General features: G+C 41.8%; 10 non-coding genes and 1 pseudogene across 10 annotated transcripts; 8 read left to right on the plus strand and 3 right to left on the minus strand.

Moving 5' to 3' along the window:
• The first annotated feature begins 897 nt into the window (after positions 1 to 897).
• LOC135044977 (U1 spliceosomal RNA) lies at positions 898 to 1,060 on the plus strand. Its single transcript, XR_010237513.1, has one exon. It is a non-coding gene; the product is annotated as a U1 spliceosomal RNA (small nuclear RNA).
• Positions 1,061 to 1,212: 152 nt separating this feature from the next.
• Positions 1,213 to 1,358, plus strand: LOC135044429 (U1 spliceosomal RNA; annotated as a pseudogene).
• A 691-nt stretch (positions 1,359 to 2,049) lies between these two features.
• Positions 2,050 to 2,213, plus strand: LOC135044856 (U1 spliceosomal RNA). The gene has a single exon (XR_010237393.1). It is a non-coding gene; the product is annotated as a U1 spliceosomal RNA (small nuclear RNA).
• A 152-nt stretch (positions 2,214 to 2,365) lies between these two features.
• Positions 2,366 to 2,528, plus strand: LOC135044384 (U1 spliceosomal RNA). The gene has a single exon (XR_010236989.1). It is a non-coding gene; the product is annotated as a U1 spliceosomal RNA (small nuclear RNA).
• A 671-nt stretch (positions 2,529 to 3,199) lies between these two features.
• Positions 3,200 to 3,363, plus strand: LOC135044881 (U1 spliceosomal RNA). Its single transcript, XR_010237417.1, has one exon. It is a non-coding gene; the product is annotated as a U1 spliceosomal RNA (small nuclear RNA).
• Positions 3,364 to 3,515: 152 nt separating this feature from the next.
• LOC135044570 (U1 spliceosomal RNA) lies at positions 3,516 to 3,678 on the plus strand. Its single transcript, XR_010237133.1, has one exon. It is a non-coding gene; the product is annotated as a U1 spliceosomal RNA (small nuclear RNA).
• Positions 3,679 to 4,349: 671 nt separating this feature from the next.
• Positions 4,350 to 4,513, plus strand: LOC135044997 (U1 spliceosomal RNA). The gene has a single exon (XR_010237533.1). It is a non-coding gene; the product is annotated as a U1 spliceosomal RNA (small nuclear RNA).
• A 6,700-nt stretch (positions 4,514 to 11,213) lies between these two features.
• Positions 11,214 to 11,329, minus strand: LOC135044681 (U5 spliceosomal RNA). Its single transcript, XR_010237222.1, has one exon. It is a non-coding gene; the product is annotated as a U5 spliceosomal RNA (small nuclear RNA).
• A 286-nt stretch (positions 11,330 to 11,615) lies between these two features.
• Positions 11,616 to 11,732, minus strand: LOC135044815 (U5 spliceosomal RNA). The gene has a single exon (XR_010237354.1). It is a non-coding gene; the product is annotated as a U5 spliceosomal RNA (small nuclear RNA).
• Positions 11,733 to 12,002: 270 nt separating this feature from the next.
• Positions 12,003 to 12,118, minus strand: LOC135044615 (U5 spliceosomal RNA). Its single transcript, XR_010237157.1, has one exon. It is a non-coding gene; the product is annotated as a U5 spliceosomal RNA (small nuclear RNA).
• Positions 12,119 to 12,262: 144 nt separating this feature from the next.
• On the plus strand, positions 12,263 to 12,426 carry LOC135045282 (U1 spliceosomal RNA). Its single transcript, XR_010237789.1, has one exon. It is a non-coding gene; the product is annotated as a U1 spliceosomal RNA (small nuclear RNA).
• Positions 12,427 to 26,369: the final 13,943 nt, after the last annotated feature.

Genomic DNA, 26,369 nt, shown 5'->3' on the forward strand with positions numbered 1-26,369 from the left:
GGTTTAAAAAGCGTGTCCGTGTGTGATTATTTTTGAAGGCACAACCCTGGCGGGGTTGTTTATATAGATATATATGTTGCTAATAATCACTTTCTAGCGTAATGTTATTAAATAGCTGTTAGTATCTATGTCGTCAGGTACCACTGGGTCGTATCCTATATACTCCTGTGGGAAACTTGACTGCATAATTTGTGTTTCCCCTGGTCGGCTCTCGTATAATTCAGATCTCTTTGTCTCAGGTCTCTCTCCAGCCTAGTTTGCTGTCTGTTTCCACTTCTCTTTTCTTGAGCCGCTGCCTTCTATGCCCTTGTGCACTCTCCTGACTTCTCCTGTCTGCTTACTTTGTGCCTTCCAACGCACAATGCAAACTACAGGTAGTGCTGCAGGGCCCACACCCTTTTACTTGCCTTACAGAGCAGCTCTGGAGCTGTTACAGTGCCCAGCTGCAGCAAGAAATCAGCTTGAATGCTTCAGGTGCTGGGGCATAGCCAACAAGAGCCCCACACCGACGGAGGGTGGAGGTGTTTAATGCAAACTAGGGGTCAGCCAAGCGCCGCAAAAGGCCGCCATGCCCTGCATGCCCCTTTTCTCTTTTCATATGCAGACGAGGGTTGAAGCCAACTTTGACCCACTGCTTGGATGACATCACCATATGCAAATCCATCTGCGGCAGGCCTTCCCCCAGGAATGCTTGCACTAGTTGTTGCATTTGGTTTGTTGTTTGGGGGTGCTTCAGTATTAGGCAGCCTTCTGCCCTCCCATGTTCATCTGAAAATATGTGTTCTCCCTGCAGTTGTTGTCCCCAGATGAGAGTTCCCTTGTGCTGCCTCAGTTGAATCTCCTTTACTTGACAGAGATGTGCCTGAGCAGCGGCCCTCCCCAGCCCTATCCCAAATCATACTTATTTTGCATAGGAGATACCATGGTCATGAAGATTGTTCTCCCAGGGTTAGGTTCATTCATTGCATTCTGGGTAGCTGACCTCTGTGATTTCCCCAAATGTGGGAAACTCAACTGCATTATTTGTGGTAGTGGGGGACTGTGTTTGTGCTTTCCTCTGGTCAGCTCTGGTAAAAGTCAGATTTCTTTGTCTCAGATCTTCCTCTAGCCTTGTTCTTCTTTCAAGAGTTCCCTTGTGCTGCCTCAGTTGGATCTCCTTCACTTGACAGGGGGGTGCCCGAGCAGCGACCCTCCCCAGCTCTAGCCCAACTCCTACTTACCTGCCAGGTGAGATACTATGATCATGAAGTTGCTTCTCCCAGGGCAAGGCTCACCCATTGCACTCTGGGTGTGCTGCCCCTGCGATTTCCCCAAATGTGGGAAACTTGACTGCATAATTTGTGTTTTCCCTAGTCGGCTCTCATATAATTCAGATCTCTTTGTCTCAGGTCTCTCTCCAGCCTAATTTGCTGTCTGTTTCCACTTCTTTTTTCTTGAGCCCCTCCCTTCTACACCCTTGTGCACTATCCTGACTTCTCCTCCTGTCTGCTTACTTTGTGCCTTCCGATGCACAATGCAAACTACAGGTAGTGCTGCAGGGCCCACACCCTTTTACTTACCTTACAGAGCAGCTCTGGAGCTGTTACAGTGCCAAGCTGCTGAAAGAAATCAGCTTGAATGCTTCAGGGGCTGGGGCATGGCCAACATGAGCCCCACACCGAAGGAGGGTGGGGGTGTTTAATGCGAACTAAGGGTCATCCAAGCGCCGCAAAAGGCCGCCATGCCCTGCATACCCCTTTTCTCTTTTCATATGCAGATGAGGGTTCCAGCCAACTTTGGCCCACTGCTTGGATGACATCACTGTATGCAAATCCGTCTTCTGCAGACCTTCCCCCAGGAATGCTTGTACTAGTTGTTGCATTTGGTTTGTTGTTTGGGGGTGCTTCAGTATTAGGCAGCCTTCTGCCCTCCCATGTTCATCTGAAAATATGTGTTCTCCCGGCAGTTGTTGTCCCCAGATGAGAGTTCCTTTGTGCTGCCTCAGTTGAATCTCCTTTACTTGACAGAGATGTGCCTGAGCAGCGGCCCTCCCCAGCCAATTCCCAAATCATACTTATTTTGCATAGGAGATACCATGGTCATAAAGATTGTTCTCCCAGGGTGAGGTTCATTCATTGCATTCTGGGTATGCTGACCCCTGTGATTTCCCCAAATGTGGGAAACTCAACTGCATTATTTGTGGTAGTGGGGGACTGTGTTTGTGTTTTCCTCTGGTCAGCTCTGGTAAAAGTCAGATTTCTTTGTCTCAGATCTTCCTCTAGCCTTGTTCTTCTTTCGAGAGTTCCATTGTGCTGCCTCAGTTTGATCTCCTTCACTTGACAGGGGGGTACCCAAGCAGCGACCCTCCCCAGCTCTAGCCCAACTCCTACATACCTGCCAGGTGAGATACTATGATCATGAAGGTGCTTCTCCCAGGGCAAGGCTCACCCATTGCACTCTGGGTGTGCTGCTCCTGCGATTTCCCCAAATGTGGGAAACTTGACTGCATAATTTGTGTTTCCCCTGGTCGGCTCTCGTATAATTCAGATCTCTTTGTCTCAGGTCTCTCTCCAGCCTAGTTTGCTGTCTGTTTCCACTTCTCTTTTCTTGAGCCGCTGCCTTCTATGCCCTTGTGCACTCTCCTGACTTCTCCTGTCTGCTTACTTTGTGCCTTCCAACGCACAATGCAAACTACAGGTAGTGCTGCAGGGCCCACACCCTTTTACTTGCCTTTCAGAGCAGCTCTGGAGCTGTTACAGTGCCCAGCTGCTGCAAGAAATCAGCTTGAATGCTTCAGGGGCTGGGGCATAGCCAACATGAGCCCCACACCGACGGAGGGTGGAGGTGTTTAATGCGAACTAAGGGTCATCCAAGCGCCGCAAAAGGCCGCCATGCCCTGCATACCCCTTTTCTCTTTTCATATGCAGATGAGGGTTCCAGCCAACTTTGGCCCACTGCTTGGATGACATCACCGTATGCAAATCCGTCTTCTGCAGACCTTTTCCCAGGAATGCTTGTACTAGTTGTTGCATTTGGTTTGTTGTTTGGGGGTGCTTCAGTATTAGGCAGCCTTCTGCTCTCCCATGTTCATCTGAAAATATCTGTTCTCCCTGCAGTTGTTGTCCCCAGATGAGAGTTCCCTTGTGCTGCCTCAGTTGAATCTCCTTTACTTGACAGAGATGTGCCTGAGCAGCGGCCCTCCCCAGCCCTATCCCAAATCATACTTATTTTGCATAGGAGATACCATTGTCATGAAGATTGTTCTCCCAGGGTGAGGTTCATTCATTGCATTCTGGGTATGCTGACCCCTGTGATTTCCCCAAATGTGGGAAACTCGACTGCATTATTTGTGGTAGTGGGGGACTGTGTTTGTGCTTTCCTCTGGTCAGCTCTGGTAAAAGTCAGATTTCTTTGTCTCAGATCTTCCTCTAGCCTTGTTCTTTTTTCGAGAGTTTCCTTGTGCTGCCTCAGTTGGATCTCCTTCACTTGACAGGGGGGTGCCCGAACAGCGACCCTCCCCAGCTCTAGCCCAACTCCTACTTACCTGCCAGGTGAGATACTATGATCAGGAAGGTGCTTCTCCCAGGGCAAGGCTCACCCAATGCACTCTGGGTGTGCTGCTCCTACGATTTCCCCAAATGTGGGACACTTGATTACATAATTTGTGTTTCCTCTGGTCGGCTCTCGTATAATTCAGATCTCTTTGTCTCAGGTCTCTCTCCAGCCTAGTTTGCTGTCTGTTTCCACTTCTCTTTTCTTGAGCCGCTCCCTTCTATGCCCTTGTGCACTATCCTGACTTCTCCCGTCTGCTTACTTTGTGCCTTCCAACGCACAATGCAAACTACAGGTAGTGCTGCAGGGCCCACACCCTTTTACTTGCTTTACAGAGCAGCTCTGGAGCTGTTACAGTGCCCAGCTGCTGCAAGAAATCAGCTTGAATGCTTCAGGGGCTGGGGCATAGCCAACATGAGCCCCACACCGAAGGAAGGTGGAGGTGTTTAATGCGAACTAGGGGTCATCCAAGCGCCGCAAAAGGCCGCCATGCCCTGCACACCCCTTTTTTATTTTCATATGCAGACGAGGGTTGAAACCAACTTTGACCCACTGCTTGGATGACATCACCATATGCAAATCCATCTGCTGCAGGCCTACCCCCAGGAATGTTTGCACTAGTAGTTGCATTTGGTTTGTTGTTTGGGGGTGCTTCAGTATTAGGCAGCCTTCTGCCCTCCCATGTTCATCTGAAAATATGTGTTCTCCCTGCAGTTGTTGTCCCCAGATGAGAGTTCCCTTGTGTTGCCTCAGTTGAATCTCCTTTACTTGACAGAGATGTGCCTGAGCAGCGGCCCTCCCCAGCCCTATCCCAAATCATACTTATTTTGCATAGGAGATACCATGGTCATGAAGATTGTTCTCCCAGGGTGAGGTTCATTCATTGCACTCTGGGTATGCTGACCCCTGTGATTTCCCCAAATGTGGGAAGCTCGACTGCATTATTTGTGGTAGTGGGGGACTGTGTTTGTGCTTTCCTCTGGTCAGCTCTGGTAAAAGTCAGATTTCTTTGTCTCAGATCTTCCTCTAGCCTTGTTCTTCTTTCGAGAGTTCCCTTGTGCTGCCTCAGTTGGATCTCCTTCACTTGACAGGGGGTGCCCGAGCAGCAATCCTCCACAGCTCTAGCCCAACTCCTACTTACCTGCCAGGTGAACTATGATCTTCACTGTTAGGGCAATCAGGATGTGGAATTCCCTGCCAGGGAAGGTGGTAATGGCGGACTCTGTAATTGGATTTAAAAAAGGAATGGATACATTTCTGAATGAAAAAGCTATCCAAGGTTATAATACTTAAAATATCAACATGGTTAATCCGGGGGTAACATGAGTTATAGTAGCTAACTAGTCATAAAACATTATTCAGCAAGTATGTAGAATCATCACAACTTAAAACAGGTTGAACACGATGGGCAATTTGCCTCTATTCAACCTCAAAAACTATGTTACTATATGTTACTATATTACTATGTTACTGTAGTATACAGAACACCACAATGTAATGAGCAGTGATAGTGAGCACTGATGAGGATACTAGAACTGACACTGAGCAGCAAGATGCAGCACTGGACTATTAGTAATGTACTGTAGTATGCTGAGCACCACAATGCAGCACAAGACAATGAGCAGTGATACTGAGCACTGATGAGGATACTACTGAGAACTGACACTGAGCAGGAGAGACACACTACTAGTATTACAGAGCAGCAATAAGTAACCACTGATACTGAGCACTGATATTGAGATTTCCACTGAGAGAACATAGCCACGTCCTCTCCGCTCTCTCTTCAATGCACGAGTAAAAATGGCGGCAACGCGCAGCTCTTTATATGGAATCCGAATCTCGCGAGAATCCGACAGCGGGATGATGACATTTTCCCTTGTTCAGGTTTTCCGAGTCAGGCGGGAACAACCGAGCCTGCCTCGGACCAGTGTAAACCACGTGGAGTTCGTCGGGAATTCGGTTCTCGGAGAACCGAACCCGCTCCTCTCTACCTTATACCCATCAATTTTTTTATTTTCAATCTAAGCCCCTGCAGTTTTCTGTAAGCATCTGCTTCGCTATGATGATCAACAAGTCACAAGGGCAAACACTCAGGGCTTGAGGCGTAGATCTTAGGACCAGCTGCTACAAGCATGGCAGAGGTGTCACTATCACTGGTGACACCCAGAGAGGTGGCGAGGGAGATTGTAATGCAGTGCGCGCAGATAAGCAGTGCAATGGTAAAAAGGAGGCATGGTTTCATAGGTAGGGGCGTGGCCTGGTGGCCTGAATCTACATTTTGTTGCTCCGGGTGTCCCGGGGGTTGGGGGCTGCACCCGGGGACTAGTGTGTGTGCGGTGCTGGCTCCTGCACAGTGACAGGGCATGGCCACCGAGCATGACGCCTCCATTCTTGACCATGCTGTAATTGCAGTCGCACTGCAGTTCAGCGTGATCATATAAATTGGTGTAGCCTCCTGCTGGTGCAGACTGTATGTGCGCGCAGGAAGCCGCCACCATTTTTGTGATCACAGCGGCTGAATGTGATGTCATACAGCCGCTGTGACCACGCCCCCTGTGTCTCCTCCGTTGCAGACCCCATTTTGAAGCCTTGCCCCCGCACCGCTCCATCCCTGACTTGGAAATGGAGTGTTGCTGACCCCCCTCTCCCCCCCCCCCGCCCCGATTGACAGGCAGAGGCGATCGCATTCTCTGCGGGGTGCCGCAGAAAATGCAGGCACATGCGTATGCTCTTAGCAATTTTTGCAGTTGGATCGCTTATTGTGATTGCAATCCAACCTGAATCAGGCCCTATTACCTATCACAATGCGCTGCGGGCAGTACAAAATTGGGTTAATATAGGAGTAAAACTCCCAGACCTGTGCTCCTTAACTGTACCTGGTGGCTAGTGGAGCGGCTGCCCAGTAATCAGTGTCCACGCCAGTGCGCACACGGTCCACCCCCTACGGCCACGCTCCCCTTCATCAGCGGCCTCGTGATCCGGAAGGGCGGTGTGTGTGTGACTGACCTTAGGAAGAAACTGGAGCCTCCGCTGCAGTGACCCAGCAACCAGGGCACGGGAGTATACAGCGCCGCTGGGAGTGATGAAGCTGCAGTAAAGATGTCTATTAGACCTAGCCTGCTGCAGCCCTTGTAGATTCTCATAAAACAAGTTCTTCTTTTCTTGTCAAAATTAATAGCTAAGAATAGGCTGCCTGAGGCAGGCCCCTGTTAAGAGGCCTGCTACTGAAGGCACCAACTACAAACTGAGCTCCCTGTTCATGGAAGCGGGGTTATAGAGGAGAATGCACTGAGCATCTTGGGAACAGTCAAAAGCTTTGAGCCGGTTGGTGCCTCAGATCAAGATCCTACTCTACACCCCAATGTGAATCCTTGTGGAGTCCAGTGTACCCCACAGAAGAAATTAATGTGTCACACCCATTGGCAGCAACCTTAGAATAGCTGCTGACGGGCACAATTGAGAAAGGAAGGGGGGGGGGGACATTTGAATCCAGCACATAGATGCAATTCAAATATGTAATTTGTACCTTCCTATTTTAAAATATAATGGATGAACCTCACCCTGTGAGAACAATCTTCATGATCAAGAGATCTCATATGCAAAATAAGTATGAGTTGGGATAGGGCTGGGGAGGGTGGCTGCTCGGGCAGCCCCTCCCCCGTCAAGTTAAGGAGATTCAACTGAGGACGCACAAGGGAACTCTCGTCTGGGGACAACAACTGCAGGGAGACCACATCTGTTCAGATGAACATGGGAGGGTGGAAGGCTGCCTAATATTGAAGCACCATCAAATATCAAACCATATGCAACAACTAGTACAAGCATTCCAGGGGGAAGGTCTGCAGAAGACGGATTTGCATACGGTGATGTCATCCAAGCAGTGGACCAAAGTTGACTGGAACTCTCATCTGCATATGAAAAGAGAAAAGGGGCATGCAGGGCATGGCGGCCTTTTGCGGTGCTTGGATGACCCCTAGTTCGCATTAAACACCCCCACCCTCCTTTGGTGTGGGGCTCATGTTGGCCATGCCCCATCCCCTGAAGCATTCAAGCTGATTTCTTGCAGCAGCTGGGCACTGTAACAGCTCCAGAGCTGTTCTGTAAGGCAAGTAAAAGGGTGTGGGCCCTGCAGCACCACCTGTAGTTCGCATTGTGCGTTGGAAGGCACAAAGTAAGCAGACGGGAGGAGAAGTCAGGATAGTGCGCAAGGGCATCCTTTTCTCTTAGTCCGTAGAGGATGCTGGGGTCACATTAAGAACCATGGGGTATAGACGGGATCCGCAAGAGACATGGGCACTTTAAGACTTTCAAAGGGTGTGAACTGGCTCCTCCCTCTATGCCCCTCCTCCAGACTCCAGTTATAGGAACTGTGCCCAGGGAGACGGACATTTCGAGGAAAGGATTTATTGTTAAACTAAGGTGAGCATCTTACCAGCTCACACCTTAAGCATGCCGCAGAACGTGGCATTCAACAGAACACAAGCCAACGGCATGAACAATTGCAGCAAAAAGCTGACCAGAACCATAACACAACATGTGTATAACCACAAGTAATAACTGCAGACACAGTATGGACTGGGACGGGTGCCCAGCATCCTCTACGGACTAAGAGAAAAGGATTTACCGGTAGGTATTAAAATCCTATTTTCTCATACGACCTAGAGGATGCTGGGGTCACATTAAGAACCATGGGGTTATACCAAAGCTCTTGAACGGGTGGGAGAGTGCGTACGACTCTGCAGCACCGAATGACCCAACTTGAGGTTATCATCAGCCAAGGTATCAAACTTGTAAAACTTAGCAAAAGTGTTTACTAAATAGCTGCTCGGCAAAGTTGCAATGCCGAGACTCCCCGACCAGCTGCCAAGGATGAACCCACCTTTCTAGTAGAATGGGTCTTCACCTAATTCAGTAACGGCAATCCTGCCGTGGAATGAGCATGCTGAATCTTACCACAGATCCAGCGCATAATGGTCTACATGGAAGCAGGACACCCAATCCTGTTGGGAGCATACAGGACAAACAGAGCCTCTGTTTTCCTAATCTGAACCGTTCTGGTGACATAAATTTTCAAAGTTCTGACCACAGCCAGAGACTTTGACTCAACGAAGGTGTCAGTGGCCAAAGGCACCATGTGGAAAGATGAACCACCTTCGGCAGAAATTGTTGACGTGTCCTCAATTCTGCTCTATCTTCATGAAAGATCAAATAAAGGCTCTTGTGATACTGCATGGTTTGTACTGTTTTCCATGTGCTCCCAGATCTTTCAAGCAAGTAGCATGGTCAAGAAAGTTCTGTTTGAAAAGTAACAACATTTACTGTCATTGTTATAGAATTTGGGAGAAAAAACAAGAAGAAATCTGCACTGTTGACGCACTGGACAGAATGAATGAATCATAAAATATAACCTTTATTAAGTATGTATTAAAATTGGATAAATATTAATATTATTATCCCAAACTGCAGTGAAACATAAAGGTTAAAATCACAGAACTAACATACATGTGCATAAGAAGAATAAAGAGATGTGAAAAAAAGGTTTAAAAAGCGTGTCCGTGTGTGATTATTTTTGAAGGCACAACCCTGGCGGGGTTGTTTATATAGATATATATGTTGCTAATAATCACTTTCTAGCGTAATGTTATTAAATAGCTGTTAGTATCTATGTCGTCAGGTACCACTGGGTCGTATCCTATATACTCCCTTCACTCAATAGGGGTAACCTCCCGGGAAGCCATCCCCATTGGCGAATTTGTGGGGGTGATTGAGTATAACCGGTAAGCTAACCTCCAATTTGTGGGGTGCTTAGGTAGATGGGGATCACTTATTTCTCTGTGTCCCCTAAGACTATATTCCTAAATTCAATACCATAGCTTTCTATATCGGATAAGGAATCACTTGATAGGGAAATCTCTATGCATCATGGAAAGATCATATTTATTAATATCCAAACTAAAAAAATGATGAATAGCTTTAATTTAGCTGTTTAGATATAGTTAATTGGCGAGATATACCAACAGGTGCGGTTGCCTTAAGGAATATGGCAATTCTAATATAAATAGCAGCCCTCCTTCATATAATCAGCCAGATCTTATTAAATCTGGTCCAGATATAGCCGTTCAGATATACTTAATTGACAACATATATCAATCGGTGGGGTTGCCTTAAGGAATATAGCAATTCCAATTCTCATATAAATAGCAACCTTCCTTCATATATTCAGCCAGATCTTATTTAATCTGATCTAGGCGTAGGCAATAATGCTTTCCTTAGAGGTATAGCCACCTCAATTCTTATTAGGAAGCAAAGTGTCTGTCATAATGGTTTATCCAATTCATCTAAGAAATAATATATTCCATGTGTCAGAGATTCATTACTCTCTATTTACACTGTTAAAGAGTTAATTCTTATTATGTTACAGTGTAATGAAATTATCATATAGGGAGATGTGGCAATTCCATGTGCTATATATATAATAACCCTTAGTGGTCCAGATTCCACAATGAGGAATTTTCTTATAAACCGCTGAAACACACAGCTGTTTGACTGACTTCCAAATATATCTATCTCACTTTGTAACAGTCTTATGATAGAGAAACCGTTACATATTCGGTCACTTAGTTATCTAAAGGTAAACAGACTCAGTGTGAGGGTAATATAATATATCAAATGCGCTGTCAATAATCGTGGTAACTGGTGTAATAATGTGGTATATTGAGTATGCTAGTAAGGCATATAACTGCTCTCCAGCCTTTAAGTGTTACCAATCAATTTGTTACACTGTAAAGGATTTATGGTGTCCTGTTAGGACATGCAGCTGCTAGGCTGACTCAAAGATTTATCCATTTGTAACAATTATGTAACAGTTATATACATGTTACTGGTATTACATATAAATAGTATGACACAGGCCAGCAGTCCCATGTGTCTAGATTCCACAATAGGAGATTTTCTTTGTCTTATAAACTGCTGGAACACACAGCTGCTAGACTGACTTCAAATATATATACCGGTATTACTTTGTAACAGTCTTATAGTAAAGAGACTGTTACACACTGTCATTTAGTTATCTCAAGGTTAGCAGATTCTGTATTACTTTGTAACAGTCTTATAGTAAAGAGACTGTTACACACTGTCATTTAGTTATCTCAAGGTTAGCAGATTCTGTGTGAGGATAGTGTTCTGTTAGAACATGCAGCTGCTAGGCTGACTCATAGAAAATGTATCCATTTGTAACAAATGACACATACAGCATTAAATTAATATCTATAGCAGCCCATGTGACATCTCTACTCTTATCATAATTGTCTGGTTATTGCCAATCTGGACAGCAGGAGTGATATATATTCACTAGTCCCAATATCCCATCATATAAATATACCCACACTGATATACATTCTTATCAAGAGTTATTAGTAGCTATCTGTATGCACTTTAGACATTGTAATTGCTAAGTGACATCATATCTAGTGTATTCCTTTCTTATAGCTCAGCTTCTATTCCCTATTAGTGGAGACTAACAGCTAACATCATAATCATATATTTTTGTTTTATAACATTTCACATGAGTCAAATACATGCGGACACGCCGTGCCCTACACGCGTGTTTCACTGCATCTATGGCAACTTACATTAAAGCTAACAAGAAAGCACACTCGTTCTGTCTTTAAACTGATAAAAGAAACCCCAATAATATGGGGCATGCAAAAATTTAGATAAAACTCAGTTTTGCTCCTCTCCACGGAAATCTTTAGTAAAAGGCGAAAGATTTGTTCGTTCTGACGAGAAACCAGAGCATGACCAAGATTCCACCTGTCGCCTGAGTGCCATGCCAGCAGTCCTCATTCAGCTCAAAGTGAGCACCCAATATGAAAGAAAGAAAGCAGATTTCTCACCAGGCTTCCCCTTGCTATAAGCATGGTTTGTACTCTTTTCCATGTGCTCCCAGATCTTTCAAGCAATTAGTATGGTCAAGAAAGTTCTGCTTGAAAAGAAACAGACATTTACTGTCATTGTTATACAAATAAACTTACATTAAAGCCAACAAGAAAGCTCACTCGTTCTGTCTTTAAACTGATAAAAGAAACCCCAATAATATGGGGCATGCAAAAATTGAGATAAAACTCAGTTTTGCTCCTCTCCACGGATAATCTTTAATAAAAGGCGAAAGATTTGTTCATTCTGAAGAGAAACCAGAGCATGACCAAGATTCCACCTGTCGCCTGAGTGCCATGCCAGCAGTCCTCATTCAGATCAAAGTGAGCGCCCAATTTGAAAGAAAGCAGATTTCTCACCTGGCTTCTCCTTGCTATAAGCATGGTTTGTACTGTATTCCATGTGCTCCCAGATCTTTCAAGCAAGTAGCATGGTCAAGAAAGTTCTGTTTGAAAAGAAACAAACATTTACTGTAATTTCTATGCAAATGAGCTTTCATTAAAGCACACTCATTCTATCTTTAAACCGATAAAAGAAACCCCAAAAAGATGGGGCATGCAAAAATTGAGGTAAAACTCAGTTTTGCTCCTCTCCACGGAAATCTTTAGTAAAAGGCGAAAGATTTGTTCGTTCTGAAGAGAAACCAGAGCATGACCAAGATTTTTATCTGAAAATATGTGTTCTCCCTGCAGTTGTTGTCCCCAGATGAGAGTTCCCTTGTGCTGCCTCAGTTGAATCTCCTTTACTTGACAGAGATGTGCCTGAGCAGCGGCCCTCCCCAGCCCTATCCCAAATCATACTTATTTTGCATAGGAGATACCATGGTCATGAAGATTGTTCTCCCAGGGTGAGGTTCATTCATTGCATTCTGGGTATGCTGACCCCTGTGATTTCCCCAAATGTGGGAAACTCGACTGCATTATTTGTGGTAGTGGGGGACTGTGTTTGTGCTTTCCTCTGGTCAGCTCTGGTAAAAGTCAGATTTCTTTGTCTCAGATCTTCCTCTAGCCTTGTTCTTCTTTCGAGAGTTCCCTTGTGCTGCCTCAGTTGGATCTCCTTCACTTGAGAGGGGGTGCCCGAGCAGCAATCCTCCACAGCTCTAGCCCAACTCCTACTTACCTGCCAGGTGAGATACTATGATCTTCACTGTTAGGGCAATCAGGATGTGGAATTCCCTGCCAGGGAAGGTGGTAATGGCGGACTCTGTAATTGGATTTAAAAAAGGAATGGATACATTTCTGAATGAAAAAGCTATCCAAGGTTATAATACTTAAAATATCAACATGGTTAATCCGGGGGTAACATGAGTTATAGTAGCTAACTAGTCATAAAACATTATTCAGCAAGTATGTAGAATCATCACAACTTAAAACAGGTTGAACACGATGGGCAATTTGCCTCTATTCAACCTCAAAAACTATGTTACTATATGTTACTATATTACTATGTTACTGTAGTATACAGAAAACCAAAATGCAATGAACAGTGATTGTGAGCACTGATGAGGATACTAGAACTGACACTGAGCAGCAAGATGCAGCACTGGACTATTAGTAATGTACTGTAGTATGCTGAGCACCACAATGCAGCACAAGACAATGAGCAGTGATACTGAGCACTGATGAGGATACTACTGAGAACTGACACTGAGCAGGAGAGACACACTACTAGTATTACTGAGCAGCAATAAGTAACCACTGATACTGAGCACTGCTATTGAGATTTCCACTGAGAGAACATAGCCACGTCCATTCCGCTCTCTCTTCAATGCACGAGTAAAAATGGCGGCAACGCGCAGCTCTTTATATGGAATCCGAATCTCGCGAGAATCCGACAGCGGGATGATGACATTTTCCCTTGTTCAGGTTTTCCGAGTCAGGCGGGAACAACCGAGCCTGCCTCGGACCAGTGTAAACCACGTGGAGTTCGTGGGGAATTCGGTTCTCGGAGAACCGAACCCGCTCCTCTCTACCTTATACCCATCAATTTTTTTATTTTCAATCTAAGCCCCTGCAGTTTTCTGTAAGCATCTGCTTCGCTATGATGATCAACAAGTCACAAGGGCAAACACTCAGGGCTTGAGGCGTAGATCTTAGGACCAGCTGCTACAAGCATGGCAGAGGTGTCACTATTACTGGTGACACCCAGAGAGGTGGCGAGGGAGATTGTAATGCAGTACGCGCAGATAAGCAGCGCAATGGTAAAAAGGAGGCATGGTTTCATAGGTAGGGACGTGGCCTGGTGGCCTGAATCTACATTTTGTTGCTCCGGGTGTCCCGGGGGTTGGGGGCTGCACCCGGGGACTAGTGTGTGAGCGGTGCTGGCTCCTGCACAGTGAAAAGGCATGGCCACCCAGCATGACGCCTCCCTTCTTGACCATGCTGTAATTGCAGTCGCACTGCAGTTCAGCGTGATCATAAAAAATGGTGTAGCCTCCTGCTGGTGCAGACTGTATGTGCGCGCAGGAAGCCGCCACCATTTTTGTGATCACAGCGGCTGAATGTGATGTCATACAGCCGCTGTGACCACGCCCCCTGTGTCTCCTCCGTTGCAGACCCCATTTTGAAGCATTGCCCCCGCACCGCTCCATCCCTGACTTGGAAATGGAGTGTTGCTGACCCACCTATCCCCCCCCCCCGCCCCCATTGACAGGCAGAGGCGATCGCATTCTCTGCAGGGTGCCGCAGAAAATGCAGGCACATGCGTATGCTCTTAGCAATTTTTGCAGTTGGATCGCTTATTGTGATTGCAATCCAACCTGAATCAGGCCCTATTACCTATCACAATGCGCTGCGGGCAGTACAAAATTGGGTTAATATAGGAGAAAAACCCCCAGACCTGTGCTCCTTAACTGTACCTGGTGACTAGTGGAGCGGCTGCCCAGTAATCAGTGTCCACACCAGTGCGCACACGGTCCACCCCCTACGGCCACGCTCCCCTTCAACAGCGGCCTCGTGATCCGGAAGGGTGGTGTGTGTGTGACTGACCTTAGGATGAAACCGGAGCCTCCGCTGCAGTGACCCAGCAACCAGGGCACGGGAGTATACAGCGCCGCTGGGAGTGATGAAGCTGCAGTAAAGATGTCTATTAGACCTAGCCTGCTGCAGCCCTTGTAGATTCTCATAAAACAAGTTCTTCTTTTCTTGTCAAAATTTATAGCTAAGAATAGGCTGCCTGAGGCAGGCCCCTGTTAAGTGGCCTGCTACTGAAGGCACCAACTACACACTGAGCTCCCTGTTCATGGAAGCGGGGTTATAGAGGAGAATGCACTGAGCATCTTGGGAACAGTCAAAAGCTTTGAGCCGGTTGGTGCCTCAGATCAAGATCCTACTCTACACCCCAATGTGAATCCTTGTGGAGTCCAGTGTACCCCACAGAAGAAATTAATGTGTCACTCCCATTGGCAGCAACCTTAGAATAGCTGCTGACGGGCACAATTGAGAATGGAAGGGGGGGGGGGACATTTGAATCCAGCACATAAATGCAATTCAAATATGTAATTTGTACCTTCCTATTTTAAAATATAATGGATGAACCTCACCCTGTGAGAACAATCTTCATGATCAAGAAATCTCATATGCAAAATAAGTATGAGTTGGGATAGGGCTGGGGAGGGTGTCTGCTCTGGCAGCCCCTCCCCCGTCAAGTTAAGGAGATTCAACTGAGGAAGCACAAGGGAACTCTCGTCTGGGGACAACAACTGCAGGGAGACCACATCTTTTCAGATGAACATGGGAGGGCGGAAGGCTGCCTAATACTGAAGCACCATCAAATATCAAACCATATGCAACATCTAGTACAAGCATTCCTGGGGGAAGGTCTGCAGCAGACGGATTTGCATACAGTGATGTTATCCAAGCAGTGGGCCAAAGTTGGCTGGAACCCTCATCTGCATATGAAAAGAGAAAAGGGGCGTGCAGGGCATGGCGGCCTTTTGCAGTGCTTGGATGACCCCTAGTTCTCATTAAACACCCCCACCCTCCTTTGGTGTGGGGCTCATGTTGGCCATGCCCCATCCCCTGAAGCATTCAAGCTGATTTCTTGCAGCAGCTGGGCACTGTAACAGCTCCAGAGCTGTTCTGTAAGGCAAGTAAAAGGGTGTGGGCCCTGCAGCACCACCTGTAGTTCGCATTGTGTGTTGGAAGGCACAAAGTAAGCAGACGGGAGGAGAAGTCAGGATAGTGCGCAAGGGCATCCTTTTCTCTTAGTCCGTAGAGGATGCTGGGGTCACATTAAGAACCATGGGGTATAGACGGGATCCGCAAGAGACATGGGCACTTTAAGACTATCAAAGGGTGTGAACTGGCTCCTCCCTCTATGCCCCTCCTCCAGACTCCAGTTATAGGAACTGTGCCCAGGGAGACGGACATTTCGAGGAAAGGATTTATTGTTAAACTAAGGTGAGCATCTTACCAGCTCACACCTTAAGCATGCCGCAGAACGTGGCATTCAACAGAACACAAGCCAACGGCATGAACAATTGCAGCAAAAAGCTGACCAGAACCATAACACAACATGTGTATAACCACAAGTAATAACTGCAGACACAGTATGGACTGGGACGGGTGCCCAGCATCCTCTACAGACTAAGAGAAAAGGATTTACCGGTAGGTATTAAAATCCTATTTTCTCATACGACCTAGAGGATGCTGGGGTCACATTAAGAACCATGGGGTTATACCAAAGCTCTTGAACGGGTGGAAGAGTGCGTACGACTCTGCAGCACCGAATGACCCAACTTGAGGTTATCATCGGCAGGGATGCAGTGGCGTTAATGTTTCCTGGTGTCAACCTGTATTATTTCAGTAGATATTGAAATGAGGATGCATCTTGCTGCCTTTCCAATGAAGCAAGTTTAATTTAGTAATAGGTGAAAAACCATCCCTACAAAGATGTTAATCAGATACTTGGCTTTGTGGACACTTTTCAGAGAACAAATTTGTTAGCATAAAAATAAAGCCAGAAAATGAAGAGCTGTTTAATCACTCAATTGGATTTTTTTGCCAGCATATTTCTTTTTCTCTGCAAACCACTGCTAAATTGTGCTTCCTAGCTGTTTTTATAAAATCACTGAATCAAATCTAACTCTGATTACATCAGAGAAGGCCAGGTACCCTACACCATAACAGGGGTTTTTGAAATTTTGACTTGTCTACTTAAAGATCACCAAAATCTGATAACAAGGTCAATTACATCCCTGGGTGGGATTGAACCACCAACCCTTTGGTTAATAACCAATCACACTAACCGATTGCACCACAGAGACACTTTGCAAAAGTCCATACTGACAAAGGCTAATAAGCATTCATCTAGAACGTTTCCTAGAAAAACTTTAAAAAGTCAATAATCTGGAGAGTTTTTGTAAGATGTTTCTTCCATCAACCAACGAAGAAACACATTGGTACTTTCCCATGATGAGTGAGTGCTTCAGGATCTCTTGCACTTAAATGTGCAGCAGAGTACTGTAATGAAAGCATGCTGGGTTCATAACCCAGAGGTAGGCAGATTGAAACTATCCTCTGCTATATGCATTTTTTTATTGTTAATTAAAGTAATCCAAAACTGGGATTGATATTTTTTCTCTTTTATTTTTACTTAAAGTACAATAACTTTTACCATTTTAATATGTTTTAATAGTATATTGACAGTATTGTTTTCTTTCAAAAATCCACTTAATTTTCTTTACCCTATTATTAAAATGGTAATTGACAAAAACAAACTACATTGTCACCAGAAGAGCAATACAAAATGTACAAGTGATATATTAAAATCATCTTTCCAGCTTGAATTTCAATGATGCATTGGGGCAACGATTTTGTGAGAAACATCTTCACCCTTAAATAAAGATTTTCTTAATTCCTTACCTGTGTGCTAATTAGATATCACCTTGTTTTCACATTAAACAGACTTCCACATGAGAAAGCAGCAAGGATGCAGTGGCGTTAATGTTTCCTGGTGTCAACCTGTATTATTTCAGTAGATATTGAAATGAGGATGCATCTTGCTGCCTTTCCAATGAAGCAAGTTTAATTTAGTAATAGGTGAAAAACCATCCCTACAAAGATGTTAATCAGATACTTGGCTTTGTGGACACTTTTCAGAGAACAAATTTGTTATCATAAAAATAAAGCCAGAAAATGAAGAGCTGTTTAATCACTCAATTGGATTTTTTTGCCAGCATATTTCTTTTTCTCTGCAAACCACTGCTAAATTGTGCTTCCTAGCTGTTTTTATAAAATCACTGAATCAAATCTAACTCTGATTACATCAGAGAAGGCCAGGTACCCTACACCATAACAGGGGTTTTTGAAATTTTGACTTGTCTACTTAAAGATCACCAAAATCTGATAACAAGGTCAATTACGTCCCTGGGTGGGATTGAACCACCAACCTTTTGGTTAATAGCCGTACACACTAACTGATTGCGCCACAGCGACACTTTGCAAAAGTACATACTGACAAAGGCTAATAAGCATTCATCTAGAACGTTTCCTAGAAAACTTTAAAAAGTCAATAATCTGGAGAGTTTTTGTAAGATGTTTCTTCCATCAACCAATGAAGAAACGCATTGGTACTTTCCCATGATGAGTGAGTGCTTCAGGATCTCTTGCACTTACATGTGCAGCAGAGTACTGCAATGGAAGCATGCTGGGCCCATAACCCAGAGGTAGGCAGATTGAAACTATCCTCTGCTATATGCATTTTTTTTTGTTAATTAAAGTAATCCAAAACTGGGATTGATATTTTTGCTCTTTTATTTTTACTTAAAGTACAATAACTTTTACCATTTTAATTTGTTTTAATAGTATATTGACAGTATTGTTTTCTTTCAAAAATCCACTTAATTTTCTTTACCCTATTATTAAAATGGTAATTGACAAAAACAAACTACATTGTCACCAGAAGAGCAATACAAAATGTACAAGTGATATATTAAAATCATCTTTCCAGCTTGAATTTCAATGATGCATTGGGGCAACGATTTTGTGAGAAACATCTTCACCCTTAAATAAAGATTTTCTTAATTCCTTACCTGTGTGCTAATTAGATATCACCATGTTTTCACATTAAACAGACTTCCACATGAGAAAGCAGCAAGGATGCAGTGGCATTAATGTTTCCTGGTGTCAACCTGTATTATTTCAGTAGATATTGAAATGAGGATGCATCTTGCTGCCTTTCCAATGAAGCAAGTTTAATTTAGTAATAGGTGAAAAACCATCCCTACAAAGATGTTAATCAGATACTTGGCTTTGTGGACACTTTTCAGAGAACAAATTTGTTATCATAAAAATAAAGCCAGAAAATGAAGAGCTGTTTAATCACTCAATTGGATTTTTTTGCCAGCATATTTCTTTTTCTCTGCAAACCACTGCTAAATTGTGCTTCCTAGCTGTTTTTATAAAATCACTGAATCAAATCTAACTCTGATTACATCAGAGAAGGCCAGGTACCCTACACCATAACAGGGGTTTTTGAAATTTTGACTTGTCTACTTAAAGATCACCAAAATCTGATAACAAGGTCAATTACGTCCCTGGGTGGGATTGAACCACCAACCTTTTGGTTAATAGCCGTACACACTAACTGATTGCGCCACAGCGACACTTTGCAAAAGTACATACTGACAAAGGCTAATAAGCATTCATCTAGAACGTTTCCTAGAAAAACTTTAAATAGTCAATAATCTGGAGAGTTTTTGTAAGATGTTTCTTCCATCAACCAATGAAGAAACACATTGGTACTTTCCCATGATGAGTGAGTGCTTCAGGATCTCTTGCAATTACATGTGCAGCAGAGTACTGTAATGGAAGCATGCTGGGTCCATAACCCAGAGGTAGGCAGATTGAAACTATCCTCTGCTATATGCATTTTTTTTTGTTAATTAAAGTAAACCAAAACTGGGATTGATATTTTTGCTCTTTTATTTTTACTTAAAGTACAATAACTTTTACCATTTTAATTTGTTTTAATAGTATATTGACAGTATTGTTTTCTTTCAAAAATCCACTTAATTTTCTTTACCCGATTATTAAAATGGTAATTGACAAAAACAAACTACATTGTCACCAGAAGAGCAATACAAAATGTACAAGTGATATATTAAAATCATCTTTCCAGCTTGGATTTCAATGATGCATTGGGGCAACGATTTTGTGAGAAACATCTTCACCCTTAAATAAAGATTTTCTTAATTCCTTACCTGTGTGCTAATTAGATATCACCTTGTTTTCACATTAAACAGACTTCCACATGAGAAAACAGCAAAGATGCAGTGGCGTTAATGTTTCATGGTGTCAACCTGTATTATTTCCGTAGATATTGAAATGAGGATGCATCTTGCTGCCTTTCCAATGAAGCAAGTTTAATTTAGTAATAGGTGAAAAACCATCCCTACAAAGATGTTAATCAGATACTTGGTTTTGTGGACACTTTTCAGAGAACAAATTTGTTATCATAAAAATAAAGCCAGAAAATTAAGAGCTGTTTAATCACTCAATTGGATTTTTCTGCCAGCATTTTTCTTTTTCTCTGCAACCCACTGCTAAATTGTGCTTCCTAGCTGTTTTTTTATAAAATCACTTAATCAAATCTAACTCTGATTACATCAGAGAAGGCCAGGTACCCTACACCATAAGAGGGGGTTTGCAATTTTGACTTGTCTACTTAAATATCACCAAAATCTGACCACAAGGTCAATTACGTCCCTGGGTGGGATTGAACCACCAACCTTTTGATTAATAGCTGAACACACTAACCGATTGCGCCACAGAGACACTTTGCAAAAAGTCTATACTGACAAAGACTAATAAGCATTCATCTAGAACGTTTCCTAGAAAAACTTTAAAAAGTCAATAATCTGGAGAGTTTTTGTAAGATGTTTCTTCCAGCAACCAATGAAGAAACACATTGGTACTTTCACATGATGAGTGAGTGCTTCAGGATCTCTTGCACTTACATGTTCAGCAGAGTACTGCAATGGAAGCATGCTGGGCCCATAACCCAGAGGTAGGCAGATTGAAACTATCCATTGCTATATGCATTTTTTTTTTGTTCATTAAAGTAATCCAAAACTGGGATTGATATTTTAGCTTTTATTTTTACTTAAAGTACAATAACTTTTACCATTTTAATTTGTTTTAATAGTATATTGACAGTATTGTTTTCTTTCAAAAATCCACTTAATTTTCTTTACCCTATTATTAAAATGGTAATTGACAAAAACAAACTACATTGTCACCAGAAGAGCAATACAAAATGTACAAGTGATATATTAAAATCATCTTTCCAGCTTGAATTTCAATGATGCATTGGGGCAACGATTTTGTGAGAAACATCTTCACCCTTAAATAAAGATTTTCTTAATTCCTTACCTGTGTGCTAATTAGATATCACCTTGTTTTCACATTAAACAGACTTCCACATGAGAAAGCAGCAAGGATGCAGTGGCGTTAATGTTTCCTGGTGTAAACCTGTATTATTTCAGTAGATATTGAAATGAGGATGCATCTTGCTGCCTTTCCAATGAAGCAAGTTTAATTTAGTAATAGGTGAAAAACCATCCCTACAAAGGTGTTAATCAGAGACTTGGCTTTGTGGACACTTTTCAGAGAACAAATTTGTTAGCATAAAAATAAAGCCAGAAAATGAAGAGCTGTTTAATCACTCAATTGGATTTTTTTGCCAGCATATTTCTTTTTCTCTGCAACCCGCTGCTAAATTGTGCTTCCTAGCTGTTTTTATAAAATCACTGAATCAAATCTAACTCTGATTACATCAGAGAAGGCCAGGTACCCTACACCATAACAGGGGTTTTCGAAATTTTGACTTGTCTACTTAAAGATCAACAAAATCTGATAACAAGGTCAATTATGTCCCTGGGTGGGATTGAACCACCAACCTTTTGGTTAATAGCTGTACACACTAACTGATTGCGCCACAGCGACACTTTGCAGAAGTACATACTGACAGAGGCTAATAAGCATTCATCTAGAACGTTTCCTATAAAAACTTTAAATAGTCAATAATCTGGAGAGTTTTTGTAAGATGTTTCTTCCATCAACCAATGAAGAAACACATTGGTACTTTCCCATGATGAGTGAGTGCTTCAGGATCTCTTGCACTTACATGTGCAGCAGAGTACTGTTATGAAAGCATGCTGGGTCCATAACCCAGAGGTAGGCAGATTGAAACTATCCTCTGCTATATGCATTTTTTTTTGTTAATTAAAGTAATCCAAAACTGGGATTGATATTTTTGCTCTTTTATTTTTACTTAAAGTACAATAACTTTTACCATTTTAATTTGTTTTAATAGTATATTGACAGTATTGTTTTCTTTCAAAAATCCACTTAATTTTCTTTACCCGATTATTAAAATGGTAATTGACAAAAACAAACTACATTGTCACCAGAAGAGCAATACAAAATGTACAAGTGATATATTAAAATCATCTTTCCAGCTTGAATTTCAATGATGCATTGGGGCAACGATTTTGTGAGAAACATCCTTACCCTTAAATAAAGATTTTCTTAATTCCTTACCTGTGTGCTAATTAGATATCACTTTGTTTTCACATTAAACAGACTTCCACATGAGAAAACAGCAAAGATGCAGTGGCGTTAATGTTTCCTGGTGTCAACCTGTATTATTTCCGTAGATATTGAAATGAGGATGCATCTTGCTGCCTTTCCAATGAAGCAAGTTTAATTTAGTAATAGGTGAAAAACCATCCCTACAAAGATGTTAATCAGATACTTGGCTTTGTGGACACTTTTCAGAGAACAAATTTGTTATCATAAAAATAAAGCCAGAAAATGAAGAGCTGTTTAATCACTCAATTGGATTTTTCTGCCAGCATTTTTCTTTTTCTCTGCAACCCACTGCTAAATTGTGCTTCCTAGCTGTTTTTTTTTATAAAATCACTTAATCAAATCTAACTCTGATTACATCAGAGAAGGCCAGGTACCCTACACCATAAGAGGGGTTTTGCAATTTTGACTTGTCTACTTAAATATTACCAAAATCTGATCACAAGGTCAATTATGTCCCTGGGTGGGATTGAACCACCAACCTTTTGATTAATAGCTGAACACACTAACCGATTGCACCACAGAGACACTTTGCAAAAATTACATACTGACAAAGACTAATAAGCATTCATCTAGAACGTTTCCTAGAAAAACTTTAAAAAGTCAATAATCTGGAGAGTTTTTGTAAGATGTTTCTTCCAGCAACCAATGAAGAAACACATTGGTACTTTCGCATGATGAGTGAGTGCTTCAGGATCTCTTGCACTTACATGTGCAGCAGAGTACTGCACTGGAAGCATGCTGGGCCCATAACCCAGAGGTAGGCAGATTGAAACTATCCTTTGCTATATGCATTTTTTTTTTGTTCATTAAAGTAATCCAAAACTGGGATTGATATTTTAGCTTTTATTTTTACTTAAAGTACAATAACTTTTACCATTTTAATTTGTTTTAATAGTATATTGACAGTATTGTTTTCTTTCAAAAATCCAATTAATTTTCTTTACCCGATTATTAAAATGGTAATTGACAAAAACAAACTACATTGTCACCAGAAGAGCAATACAAAATGTACAAGTGATATATTAAAATCATCTTTCCAGCTTGAATTTCAATGATGCATTGGGGCAACGATTTTGTGAGAAACATCTTCACCCTTAAATAAAGATTTTCTTAATTCCTTACCTGTGTGCTAATTAGATATCACCTTGTTTTCACATTAAACAGACTTCCACATGAGAAAACAGCAAAGATGCAGTGGCGTTAATGTTTCCTGGTGTCAACCTGTATTATTTCCGTAGATATTGAAATGAGGATGCATCTTGCTGCCTTTCCAATGAAGCAAGTTTAATTTAGTAATAGGTGAAAAACCATCCCTACAAAAATGTTAATCAGATACTTGGCTTTGTGGACACTTTTCAGAGAACAAATTTGTTATCATAAAAATAAAGCCAGAAAATGAAGAGCTGTTTAATCACTCAATTGGATTTTTCTGCCAGCATTTTTCTTTTTCTCTGCAACCCACTGCTAAATTGTGCTTCCTAGCTGTTTTTTTATAAAATCACTTAATCAAATCTAACTCTGATTACATCAGAGAAAGCCAGGTACCCTACACCATAAGAGAGGGTTTGCAATTTTGACTTGTCTACTTAAATATCACCAAAATCTGATCACAAGGTCAATTACGTCCCTGGGTGGGATTGAACCACCAACCTTTTGATTAATAGCTGAACACACTAACAGATTGCGCCACAGAGACACTTTGCAAAAAGTCCATACTGACAAAGACTAATAAGCATTCATCTAGAACGTTTCCTAGAAAAACTTTAAAAAGTCAATAATCTGGAGAGTTTTTGTAAGATGTTTCTTCCAGCAACCAATGAAGAAACACATTGGTACTTTCGCATGATGAGTGAGTGCTTCAGGATCTCTTGCACTTAAATGTGCAGCAGAGTACTGCAATGGAAGCATGCTGGGCCCATAACCCAGAGGTAGGCAGATTGAAACTATCCTTTGCTATATGCATTTTTTTTTGTTCATTAAAGTAATCCAAAACTGGGATTGATATTTTAGCTTTTATTTTTACTTAAAGTACAATAACTTTTACCATTTTAATTTGTTTTAATAGTATATTGACAGCATTGTTTTCTTTTAAAAATCCACTTAATTTTCTTTACCCTATTATTAAAATGGTAATTGACAAAAACAAACTACATTGTCACCAGAAGAGCAATACAAAATGTACAAGTGATACATTAAAATCATCTTTCCAGCTTGAATTTCAATGATGCATTGGGGCAACGATTTTGTGAGAAACATCTTCACCCTTAAATAAAGATTTTCTTAATTCCTTACCTGTGTGCTAATTAGATATCACCTTGTTTTCACATTAAACAGACTTCCACATGAGAAAGCAGCAAGGATGCAGTGGCGTTAATGTTTCCTGGTGTCAACCTGTATTATTTCAGTAGATATTGAAATGAGGATGCATCTTGCTGCCTTTCCAATGAAGCAAGTTTAATTTAGTAATAGATGAAAAACCATCCCTACAAATATGTTAATCAGATACTTGGCTTTGTGGACACTTTTCAGAGAACAAATTAGTTAGCATAAAAATAAAGCCAGAAAATGAAGAGCTGTTTAATCACTCAATTGGATTTTTCTGCCAGCATATTTCTTTTTCTCTGCAACCCACTGCTAAATTGTGCTTCCTAGCTGTTTTTATAAAATCACTGAATCAAATCTAACTACATCAGAGAAGGCCAGGTACCCTACACCATAACAGGGGGTTTGAAATTTTGACTTGTCTACTTAAAGATCACCAAAATCTGATAACAAGGTCAATTAAGTCCCTGGGTGGGATTGAACCACCAACCTTTTGGTTAATAGCCTTACACACTAACTGATTGCGCCACAGAGACACTTTGCAAAAGTACATACTGACAAAGGCTAATAAGCATTCATCTAGAATGATTCCTAGAAACATTTTAAAAAGTCAATAATGTGGAGAGTTTTTGTAAGATGTTTCTTCCATCAACCAATGAAGAAACACATTGGTACTTTCCCATGATGAGTGAGTGCTTCAGGATCTTTTGCACTTACATGTGCAGCAGAGTACTGTAATGGAAGCATGCTGGGTCCATAACCCAGAGGTAGGCAGATTGAAACTATCCTCTGCTATATGCATTTTTTTTTTGTTAATTAAAGTAATCCAAAACTGGGATTGATATTTTTGCTCTTTTATTTTTACTTAAAGTACAATAACTTTTACCATTTTAATTTGTTTTAATAGTATATTGACAGTATTGTTTTCTTTCAAAAATCCAATTAATTTTCTTTACCCGATTATTAAAATGGTAATTGACAAAAACAAACTACATTGTCACCAGAAGAGCAATACAAAATGTACAAGTGATATATTAAAATCATCTTTCCAGCTTGAATTTCAATGATGCATTGGGGCAACGATTTTGTGAGAAACATCTTCACCCTTAAATAAAGATTTTCTTAATTCCTTACCTGTGTGCTAATTAGATATCACCTTGTTTTCACATTAAACAGACTTTCACATGAGAAAACAGCAAAGATGCAGTGGCGTTAATGTTTCCTGGTGTCAACCTGTATTATTTCCGTAGATATTGAAATGAGGATGCATCTTGCTGCCTTTCCAATAAAGCAAGTTTAATTTAGTAATAGGTGAAAAACCATACCTACAAAGATGTTAATCAGATACTTGGCTTTGTGGACACTTTTCAGAGAACAAATTTGTTATCATAAAAATAAAGCCAGAAAATGAAGAGCTGTTTAATCACTCAATTGGATTTTTCTGCCAGCATTTTTCTTTTTCTCTGCAACCCACTGCTAAATTGTGCTTCCTAGCTGTTTTTTTATAAAATCACTTAATCAAATCTAACTCTGATTACATCAGAGAAGGCCAGGTACCCTACACCATAACAGGGGGTTTGAAATTTTGACTTGTCTACTTAAAGATCACCAAAATCTGATAACAAGGTCAATTAAGTCCCTGGGTGGGATTGAACCACCAACCTTTTGGTTAATAGCCTTACACACTAACTGATTGCGCCACAGCGACACTTTGTGAAAGTACATACTGACAAAGGCTAATAAGCATTCATCTAGAACGATTCCTAAAAACATTTTAAAAAGTCAATAATGTGGAGAGTTTTTGTAAGATGTTTCTTCCATCAACCAATGAAGAAACACATTGGTACTTTCCCATGATGAGTGAGTGCTTCAGTATCTCTTGCACTTACATGTGCAGCAGAGTACTCTAATGGAAGCATGCTGTGTCCATAACCCAGAGGTAGGCAGAATGAAACTATCCTCTGCTATATGCATTTTTTTTTTGTT

This window comes from Pseudophryne corroboree, unplaced genomic scaffold (assembly GCF_028390025.1).
Source record: "Pseudophryne corroboree isolate aPseCor3 unplaced genomic scaffold, aPseCor3.hap2 scaffold_90, whole genome shotgun sequence".
NCBI lineage: Eukaryota > Metazoa > Chordata > Amphibia > Anura > Myobatrachidae > Pseudophryne > Pseudophryne corroboree.